The sequence below is a fragment of the Mustela erminea genome, chromosome 7, assembly GCF_009829155.1.
Source record: "Mustela erminea isolate mMusErm1 chromosome 7, mMusErm1.Pri, whole genome shotgun sequence".
Lineage (NCBI taxonomy): Eukaryota > Metazoa > Chordata > Mammalia > Carnivora > Mustelidae > Mustela > Mustela erminea.
In genome coordinates this window covers 100,257,366-100,268,667 of record NC_045620.1, presented here as the reverse complement: position 1 = coordinate 100,268,667, position 11,302 = coordinate 100,257,366, and the positions used below count along the sequence as shown (strand labels likewise).

At 37.0% G+C, this 11,302-nt stretch overlaps 1 pseudogene; it reads right to left on the bottom strand.

The window, feature by feature from the left end:
- Positions 1-8,286: 8,286 nt before the first annotated feature.
- The window catches only part of LOC116596393, a 40,481-nt pseudogene continuing 37,465 nt past the window's right edge, over positions 8,287-11,302 (bottom strand).

Sequence of the window (11,302 nt, the reverse complement as noted above, 5' to 3'; positions counted from 1 at the left end):
ATAATAACTTAATTTAGAAATACACTAGATGGAATAAACAGTAGATAAGAGAAAGCAGAAGAATGGATTAACAACCTGGAGGACAAAGCAAGGAAAGCAATCAAGCCCAACAGGGGACAGAAAACTGAACATTAATGAAAGAAAATAGATTCAGGGAAATCAGTGATACCATCAAGTGTAGTAACATTCACATTATCGGGGTCCCAGAAGAAGAAGACAGAAAAGGGGGCAGAAAATTAATTTGAAGAAATATAGCTAAAAATGTCTCAAATCTGGGGAAGAAACAGAAATCCAGATCAAAGAGGCACAGAGACCTCCAACAAAATCAACAAAATGAGGCCCATACCAAAACACATAATAATTAAAATGGCAAAAAGTAGTGACAAACAGAGAATTTCAAAAACAGCAAGAAGAATACAGTTACAGAAAAGGGAAACCCCTTAAGCTATCAGTAGGTAGATTTTTCTGCAGTCCAGAACAGAGTAGGATGATATATTCAAAATGCTGAAAGAAAAAAAAACCCTGCAGCAAAGAATACTCTACCCAGCAAGGCTATCCTTCAGAACAGAAGGAGAGATAAAGAATTTCCCAGACCAAAAAAAAAAAAAAAAAAAAGTTAGAGGAATTCATCACCACTAAACCATCCTTACAAGAAATGTTAAAGGGGACTCTTTGAGTGGAAAGGGAAGACCATAAGCAGGAGTAAGAAAAGTAGGAAGCATTAAAATTAAGTATATTTACAAAAACCCATTAAGGGACTCACAAAATAAAAGGATGTAAAAGTGTGATAACATATACCTAAAACATGGGTGGAAGAAGAGTGAGTATTTGGTGCTTTTAGAATGGGTTCAAACTTAGGCAACCATCAACTTAATATAGACTGCTATATGCATAAGCAGTTATATATAAATTTAATGATACTTATAAGTAAAAAGCCAGTAATAGACATGCAAAGAATAAAGAGAAAGGAATCCAGGTATATCACCTAAAAACAAACAAAACAAAACAAAACAAAACAAAAACAGCAAACCATGAGAGAAGAGAGCAAGCCAAGAAAGGAACAGAGGAACTACAAAAACAACTGTAAAACAGGTAACAAAATGGCAAAAAGTAAAAGCCTATGAATAATAACTTTGAATGTAAATGGACTAAATGCTCTGATCAAAATACATAGGATGATGGAATGGATACAAAAGAAAGACCCATCTGTATTCTGCCAACAAGAGACTCATTTTAGACCTAAAGACACATGCAAATTGTGAAGGAAGGGATGGAAAAGCATTTATCATGCAAATGGAAGTGAAAAGAAAGCTGAGGTAGCAATACTTCTATCAGACAAAATAGACTTTAAAACAAAGTCTGTAACAAGAGACAAAGAAGGACAGTACCTAAGCATAAAGGGAACAATCCAACAAGACACAACAATTGCAAATACTTATGCACGCAATATGGTAGCAGCCAAATATGTAAAGCAGCTAATAACAAATATAAAGGAAGTAATTGATAGTAATACAATAGTAGTAGGGAACTTTAACACCCCACTTACATTAATGGATAGATTATCTAAACAGAAAATCAGCAAGGAAATGGTGGCTGTGAATTACACATTGGCCAGATGGATCTAACAAATATATCTAGAATTTTTCATCTTAAAACAATGGAACACACATTCTTTTCAAGTATGCAGGGAACATTCTCCAGAATAGAACACATATTAATTCACAAAACAAGTCTCAACAAATTAAAAAAGATCGAAGTCATTCCATGCATCTTTTTCTGATTACAATACTATGAAACTAGAAATCAACCACAAGAAAAATTCTGGAAAGAGCTCACATACATGGAAGTTAAATAACATGCTACTAAATAAAAGCAGGCCAACCAAGAAATCAAAGAGGAAATTAAAAAATACATGGAGACAAAAGAAAATGAAAATGCAATGGTCCAGAATCTTTGGGATGCAGCAAAAGCTGTTTTAAGAGGAAGTTTATACTTACGCAGGCCTATCTCAAGAAGCTAAAAAACTCTCAAATAAACCATCTAATCTTACACTTATAGGAGCTAGAAAAAGAAAAACAAAAGAAATCCAAAACCCATAGAAGGAGGGAAATAATAAAGATTAGAGCACCAATAAAGAATATAGAAATTGAAAAAACAATAGAACATAGCAATGAAACCAGGAGCTGGTTCTTTGAAAAGATCTAACAAATTAATAAACCTTTAGCCAAACTCACTATGAAAAATTATACGCCAACAAATTGGACAACCTAGAAGAAATGGGTAAATTCCTAGAAACATTTAACCTCCCAAAACTAAATCAAGAAGAAATTGAAAATTTGAACAGACCAATCATCAGTAATGGTATTGAGTCAGTAATCAAAAAACTCCCAACAAACAAATGTCTAGGACTAGATGGCATCCCAGGTGAATTCTACCAAACATTTAAAGAAGAGCTAATACCTATTCTTCTCAAACTAGTCCAAAAAACAGAAGGGATGTACAACTCCCAAATTCTTTCTATGAGGCGTCATTACCCTAAAACCCAAACCCGAAAAAGACACCACAAAAAAGAGAAGTAGAGGCCAATATCTCTGATGAACATAGATGTAAAAGTCAACAAAATAGCAGCAAACCAAATCCAACAATACATTAAAAAAAAATCATTCACCACTATCAAGGGGATTGCAAGGGGTGGTTTAAAATTCCCAAATCAATGAACACAATACAGTCACAATAATAAGAGAAAGGACACAAAACAAAAGATCATTTCAACAGATGTAGAAAAAGCATTTGACAAAGTACAACATCCAGTCATGATAAAAACTCTCAATAAAGTAGGCTTAGAGTGAACATACCTCAACAGAATAAAGGCCATATATGAAAAACCCACAGCTAACATTATACTCAATGGTCAAAAACTGAGAGCTTTCCCCCTAAGCTCAGCAACAAGGAAAGGATGCCCACTCATACCAATTTTTTTTTCATACCACTTTTATTCAATATATTACTGGAAGTCCTAGACACAGTAATCAGACAACAAAAAGAAATAAAGGGCATCCACATTGGTAAGGAATAAGTAAAACTATCACTATTTGCAGACAACATGATACTATATCATGTACCCACCAAAAAACTATCAGAACCAATAAATAAGTTCAGTAAAGTCACAGGATACAAAAGCAATAGAGGAATCCATTGCACTTCTATATACTAATAATGAAGTAACAGAAAGAGAAATTAAGAAAACAGTCCCATTTATAATTATACAAAAATAATAAAATACCCAGGAATAAACTTAACCAGGGAGGTGAAAGATCTGTACTTGAAAACTATAAAACACTGATGACAGAATTGAAGATGACACAAACAAGTGGAAAGACATTCCATGCTCATGAACTGGGAGAATAAATATTATCAAAATGGACATACTACCCAAAGCAATTTACAGATTTAATGCAATCCTTATCAAAATACCAACAGCATTTTTCACAGAACAAATAATCCTAAAATTCGATGGGACCACAAAAGACCCTGAATACCTAAAGGAATCTTGAAAAAGAAGGACAAAACTGGAGTTACCATAATCCCAGATTTCAAAATATACCTCAAAACTGTAGTAAACCAAACAGCATGGAACTGGCACAAAAATAAACACAGAGATCAAAAGAGTAGACCAGAGATCCCAGAAATAAGCCCATGATTATATGGGCAATTAATCTTTGAGAACAGAGCCAAGAATACTTAATGCGGAAAAGACAGTCTCCTCAACAAATGGTGTTGGGAAAACTGGAACACTCTCTTACACCATACACCAAAACTCAAAATATTTTAAGGACCTAAATATAAGACCTAAATCCACAAGTATCCTGGAATAGAGCATAGGTAGTAATTTCTCTGATGTAGAGATTTTTTGCTATGGCAAAAAATTTCTCTGATATAGAGATTTGTTGCTATGGCAACATTTTTCTAGATATGTCTCCGGGGGAAGGGAAGCAAAAGCAGAAATAAATTACTTAGACTACATCAAAAGAAAAATCTTTACAGCAAAGGAAACAATCAACAAACTAAAAGACAATCTACTGAATGGAATAAGATACTTGCAAATGACATATCAGATAAAGGGTTAGTATACAAAATACATAAAGAACTTATACAACTCTACACCAAAAAATAAAATAATCCAATTAAAAAATGGGCAGAATACATTTACAGACATTTCTTCAAAGGATGGCCAAGAGACACATGGAAAGATGCTCAACACCACTCATTATCAGGGAAATGCAAATTAAAACCACAACGAGCTATTGCCTTGCACCTGTCAGAATGGCTAAAATAAAAAAACCCGAAAAATAACAAGTATTGGTAAGGATGTGGAGAAAGAGGAACCCAATGCAAACTGGCACAGTCACTGGGGAAAACAGTATGGAGGCTGCTCAAAAAACTAGATATAGAATTACCATATGACCCAGCAATTCCGCTCCTGGATATTTACCAGAAGAATATGAAAACACGAATTCAAAAGATATGTGCACCTCTATGTTTATTGCAGCAGTATTTACAAGAGCCAAATTATGGAAGCAACCCAAGTATTCATTGGTAGACAGATGGACAAAGGAAAGTGATATATACACACAATGGAAAATTACTCAGCCTTAGAAATGAATGAAATCTTGCATCTGCAACAACATGGATGGATCTAGTGGGTAAATACTGAATGAAATAAGTCAGAGAGAGACAGGTATCATATGATTTCACTTATACATAGAATTTAAGGACTAAAAAGGAAAATGAACAAAGAAAATAGAGACAAACCGAAAAACCAGACTCTTAATTATAATGAACAAACTGATGGTTACCATAGGCATTAAGAGTACACTTATTTTGATGAGCACTGAGTAATGTATAGAATTGAATCATTGTATTGCACATCTGAAACTAATATAACACTGTAGGTTCCTTATGCTGGGGTTAAAAAAAAAAAGAGAGAGAGGTACAATGAATTTTTGTATCTCAGTCATCAAAATATACTCCTAGCTGTCAAACTCAACTTTTATCTAAGGCTTTACTCTTTCTATATCTCTCACCCATTTGCATTTTTCACTTATCCTCTTTGAGGTGATTACTTTCAAATATCTCTCTATTTTGGCTTCACTCCTGAGGGGCAATTTCATATTTTTAACTACCACAAGGATAATTCAGATGGCTGCCCTATCATCAAATCCTGTTCTACATTTTAAAAGAATTTATGTTTCCTTCAACACAAATTTTCTCCTACAGTTGACTGATTCCTAATAGTCTATTTTTTCCACCTACATTTCTTAGTCTCTGTTGCAGGTGGACCAAGCCTATAGGTATATACTAAGACTAGCCTGTGCACCGAAATAACCCTAGCAGTCATGCACCATCCAAAGGAGACAGCCCCGTGCCGTGGCACATTATTTGCATGCAGAGATGTGAATGTATTGTGCCTCATGTGATTTTTTTTAGGTGAATCCAGAAATCCAGATTTTCATGTGAAATTTTTCAATTTTCAAACATTGGTTCAAATTTATTCATCACTATTTGGGCCACAAAAAATGTCTGTGGGCTATATTCTGCTAATGGGACATTTGTTTGCAATCTGGAACTGTATGATCGCTAAGTCTTTGTCAGCAAACAACACCACATCCATTAGACAGATGTTCACACATTGGTCCATAATAATATTATGGAAGTATCTATTTCATTGCATCATAACCCTGCTTTAAAAACAAAAATTAAAACAGATAAACAAAAATCCTAGGGCTGCCTGGACTTTAAACCTCATACTACCCACTCTAAGCAAATTCATCTTCACAAAAATGTGCCATGTTCATTTACTTGTGTTTGTATATCTTTTCTACTGTGCTGGCTACCATGTGATCATCTATGCCCCTGCTACTTAGCCAAATCGTATCAGTCCTTAAGGGTCACCCAACTCATTCAAAGCAACCTTCCTTGATCAGTAGAGTCATCACTGGGCCACTTTTATTTTGAATCCTTGATGCATTTATAGCTGAGAGCACATTAAGTTGCCTTTAAATGCATTATCATATATTAGCAGTACTATTCCAAGTACATTAGCACTCTCTCTTAAACCAGAATGAAAGCTGGAACAGTTCTTGAACCATGCCATTTTTATATTTCTCAAAGTGCTCAGTGCTATTCTTCAGCATTATGTGACAAATTTTCCTGTGTCACTCAGACTGCTAGTGCATAGGACAATACTCCACTACAAATGCAGCTGGTAACACCTTTAGAGAAGATGGGTGAGGACGTTCTAACTTGAAAGCAGTTCATGTCTGGTAGAAGGTAAAAGAGGGCAGAGAAAGAGAGTAAGCAGAGGGACATCTAGCACATCGTTTTTTTTTTTTTCTTTAATTTTTAAAGATTTTATTTATTTATTTGACAGACAGAGATCACAAGTAGGCAGAGAGGCAGGCAGAGAGAGATAGAGGAAAGCAGGCTCCCCACTGAGCAGAGAGCCCAATGCGGGGCTCGATCCCAGGACCCCGAGATCATGACCCAAGCTGAAGACAGAGGCTAAACCCACTGAGCCACCCAGGTGCCCCTATCTAGCACATCTTAGCATAACTACTTAACTTACTATACAAAAAGGCAAGGAGAAAAAGGGCATGATTGTTTAACAGAGAATTTGAATTCCAAATAAATTATCTTAAAAAAAATCAAACTTGCTTTTTCAAACATTTTTGAACTGGTTAAAGAGAAAAAAAAATCACATTGCAAAGAAAAATCTGTAGGCTTATACAGCAAGTTAAGACCACTATATTAATAAAATAAATAAATGCTTCAAATATTTTACACAAATTCAAATTTTTCAAAAAATAGGTCAAATGTTTACCATATGTTTGTTTCAGCAACTGAAATACCATTTATCAAACTGACATTAAACTGGACTGCACTTCCTATCCTACAAACAGTACAGGTGCATCACTGAGGCTGATATGCACATGTGCATATTACATACGTGTGAAATCTCAGACACTGCTGGGCATACTATTTCCATTAGTAGTTTAACTCTCTAAAAACCCCTTGGACTATCTTGAATCAAATGGCAAAGAATCAGTGAAGGTAAGTGTTTTGACATTTGGTCAAAGAATTTGAAAATGCAAAAATTTGTAATGGTTTTGGGATTAAAGAGGAACATTAGAAAAAAGTCAATATTCCTTACAAAATACCTGGATATGGAGAGTATATGCAACACACTCATGTCAAAGAGTATAAGAGGAAGGTGTATTACAGAACTCTGGCTTCATTAGTTCTGTACCTATTGTTTTATTCTAAGTTTTACCTAAACTTGGATGGAAAGTCTATCAAATAATATGGTTTTTTTTTCCCACTTCTAATAACCAGCTTTAAAAAGAAGTACAGTGCAAGGGTATAGATCTTTCTGTACTCATACTTCCATGGCCAGTTTGATTTTTATTGTGATGTGATATTGTAATTAATATCATGCTAAAAATAAAATAGACTGTATTATGCTTTTGTCCACAACATTCAAGTATCTTATTGCTAAAATATTCCAAAATGAATCCAGTAAACTATTTCCAATAGCCTGAGAGATGGATCCAACCTTTTTTTTTTTAACCAATTACAACTTTAAGAAGAAATACAGTGCAAGGGTATAGATCTTTCTGTACTCATACTTCTATGGCCAGTTTGATTTTTATTGTGATGTGATATTGTAATTAATATCATGCTAAAAATAAAATCGACTGTATTATGCTTTTGTCCACAACATTCAAGTATCTTATTGCTAAAATATTCCAAAATGAATCCAGTAAACTATTTCCAATAGCCTGAGAGATGGATCCAACTTTTTTTTTTAACCAATTACAACTAAACTAGGCTGAGAGAACAGCTGTGTTGAAACCCCACAAACCAAAGCCAGTCATCCAAAACCTGAAAATACTAACATTTTCCATCCAAGATAGAAAAACAAGTATGCAAAGTAACGAAAACCCCACAATTAATCAAGTAACCAATGAACATTCATTTCTCTGTTATTCAAGCTAATAGTTCTTTGAAGTTTGACGTTTCTGCCTTTGTTATTTATTGGTGGCTCCTAGAGTCACGATTTCCATGTCAGATGACAGTGTTCCATTGACCCCTTTGTCTAGAGGTAACTTTGCACAGCTGATTATATTTTTCTGTTTAAAAAATGGCAACATTTGTATTAATGCACAATGCTTGATCCTTCTAAGAGCATTTCAATTATGAATGCTAATGTCTGCCCACAGTAATAAATTAGAGTGCTAGAGCTGGATTCAGAATCATTCTGGTGTGTTCTATGCTCAGACAGTACCTCTCAAGGCCAGCTTTCCACTCATCAGGCACCAATGTGGAATGACATATTTGGAGGATGCTCCAAGCACTCCACTCCTATCAGCCATCTCCCCCACCAGAACTGACCCTCAACACTGGAGTCTATGTGCAATGCTATGAGTTCCATGTCAGGGTTACATGTATATCCTCAAAATGACTGGAAGTACATTTATGGAATTGATGCCTGTAATCTTGGGCGTCAAAGTCACCATCTACCTTACACCACTGTACTGTAATGCCTCCGGGGTTTTTTACTAGTTCTTGTATGGGTTCTGGTGTTTGAGATGACATTGTACCATGGTTAAAAATGTAGTCTTTTACTATGTCAAGAACTGAGTTATCTGACTGAGCAGATAAACAAGGCACATTAAACAGTATGGTCATTTCTGGTAACCTGTCCAACTGAATGTGTGAGGATTTTTGGTAAAGCATCCCAGTTTTTCATTCTGTTTTCACTACCAAGACTCGGCTTTTCTCTTCTTCTTGGACTAAATCCTCTGCAGTTAGTCCCAAGCTCTCTGACTTCTGGAAGTCGTCTATTGGCTTAGTAGTCTCCTGTTCAGTGGTGTTCTCCTCTTATAAAAGAGACAGCAGTCATTTATCCTGGAGCTTCCCTTTAAATCACTAAAATGCCATATCAGGATCTCCTTTGTGATGCTCTCTCTTGGATCTCTGGGACAGCGAGCTAATCCTAAGTCATGATCCTTTTCTGAGAATCTCATGAGAGATTTATAGACTCTCTCTCTCTCTCTTTTTTAAAAAAGATTTTATTTATTCATTTGCAGAGAGAAAGCTAGAAAGGGAACACAAGCAGGGGGAGAGGGAGAGAGAGAAGCAGGCTTCCGGCTGAGCAGGGCACCCGATGTGGGTCCCAGGACCTTGGGATCATGACCTGAGCCAAAGGCAGATGCCTAATGACTGAGCCAACCAGGTGCCCCGATTTATAGACTCTCTTCCCAGAAAAGTGATAATCCCTATCCTGCCTCTGTGCCTCCCGCAAAGCAGCTCAGGTGCAGCTCCCTTGTCCCCTTGACCCGGATGTATGGCTGTGAGCTGTGCTTTGCAGCTTCCTCACTTCCCATCCATCACCTGAAGCAGCTCTTTGGAGGGAGAAACAGACTGAAGAAAACCAAAATTCTTGGTTTGATACGTTATGCTAGAGCTGTCTTCAGCATGACTTTTGCTCTTTCCAGATTGGTTGACCCATGTTGGCAACGAGAAAGAGTAAAAGAGACCAATAGCCCCATCTGGCTACATATGGTACCTCTCAGCCTGGGGTTAATGGTGTGAATGCCTGGGGGGGCAGGGGGCAAAAGGCAAGGACAAATGGTCCTTTTATAACAAAAAAGTCAGGGAACCAGGCCAACTAGTTGATTGCCCTAACTTCTAACTTCCAAATCCAAACCCTGTATTCACCTAGCAGTTATTTCAGATGAAGGGGAAAAATCTCTTCATCTATTTTCTAATAATTCCAGTTGGTTTTGAGAAAAAAAACCTTTTTCTGGTTAAATTATATGCAACTTCTAAGGAAGAATTTAAGAGAGTTGAGCCAGGGGAATTAACACTGAAATGATTTTTATAAGCTTCAACAACATTATGACTCAGGAATAAAGTAATAATTTTAAATGCTTTGAATGTTTTATGAGAAGAAAATGAGTTAGGTACGAGGAAGAGTCCAAGAGTCGTCATTTGGCATTGCATGCCTCCTAGCTCATACATTCCCTAGAGTGGTGACCTCTAACTGAAGGTTACAAGAATAAAGCATGGCATGATGTAGAGGATGGAGATGAGAGGGTATTAGCCCAGGGAATGTGTGGGCTGAAGACGCTCCCATTATGCCAGCATGAGATTATTTGGATCCATGTTTTTTCCTCCATGTGCCTGGACCAGGTGGGACATTTGGTTTCCTCTGACTCTGTTATTGCTTGAGTTTCCAGGACTGCCTGTTGGAAGGGGAGGCAAACGTGGAATGGACAGCAAGCCCCATATGCCCTGGGACTAGGCATTTGGTATGCTGCTCATGGTGCTGCTGTTACAGACTCTGACCTTTCTGCCCATCTGGGACCCACCCATCCCTTTCTGTCTCAGTGAACCCCTTCATCCTGGCCCACTGTCTTCCTGGACTGAGGAGTCTGCCCGGCTTTATCTTCTCCAGGCCCATTCTCTCCCTGGCTTATTTTGAACAAAACTCCAGTACTACTCACCACCCTGTTCTTTCTCTTCCATGTCCCACATGCATGAGGGACAGTTTAGCTAAATGAACTTGTTAACCTTTATTGAATGTTTATTGTGTACCAGGCACTGTTCTAAAGGCTTGCTCATATCAACTCATTTAATTCTCTTGTTGACTATGTGAGGTCCATATTATTATCCCCATGCAGTAATTTTCCCAAGTTAACATAGGTATTAGGGGACAGAGCCAAGATTCAAATCCAGATAGTTTGGTTCCCAAAGGCTGAACTCTTAACCATCACACTGTAAGGCCTCTGTAAATAAACACCCAGGTGGTAAAATGGGAAAGCCAGACCAGCACGTGGAATCATTCAATATTTATTGTATTTTTATTCTGTACCAGGCTCTTATGCCTGCAATGACAGATCCTAAGTCATACTAGATAATAATTTTACATTCTCTGAGTTCCCAATCTAGTAAACGATAAAATAAAGGACACTGTGATCATGACTAGAAGAAAATGCAGTCTCATTTACTAAGAGAGCACAGAAGAGAGAGTGAGCAGTCCCTGGACAGAGGATCAGGGAACCCTTCATGGTTGAGCCAGAGTTTGATCTGGATCCAAGCACTGTATCTGGGCTTTAGAAGGGAGGAAAAAGGGCAGCAATTCCAGGGAAGGGACCAAAAGAGTCTCTGTGTACAGGGTCAGCATATAATTCTGGATAAGAACCAGAATAGGAGCAGAACATAGAGCTGAGAAGGCAAG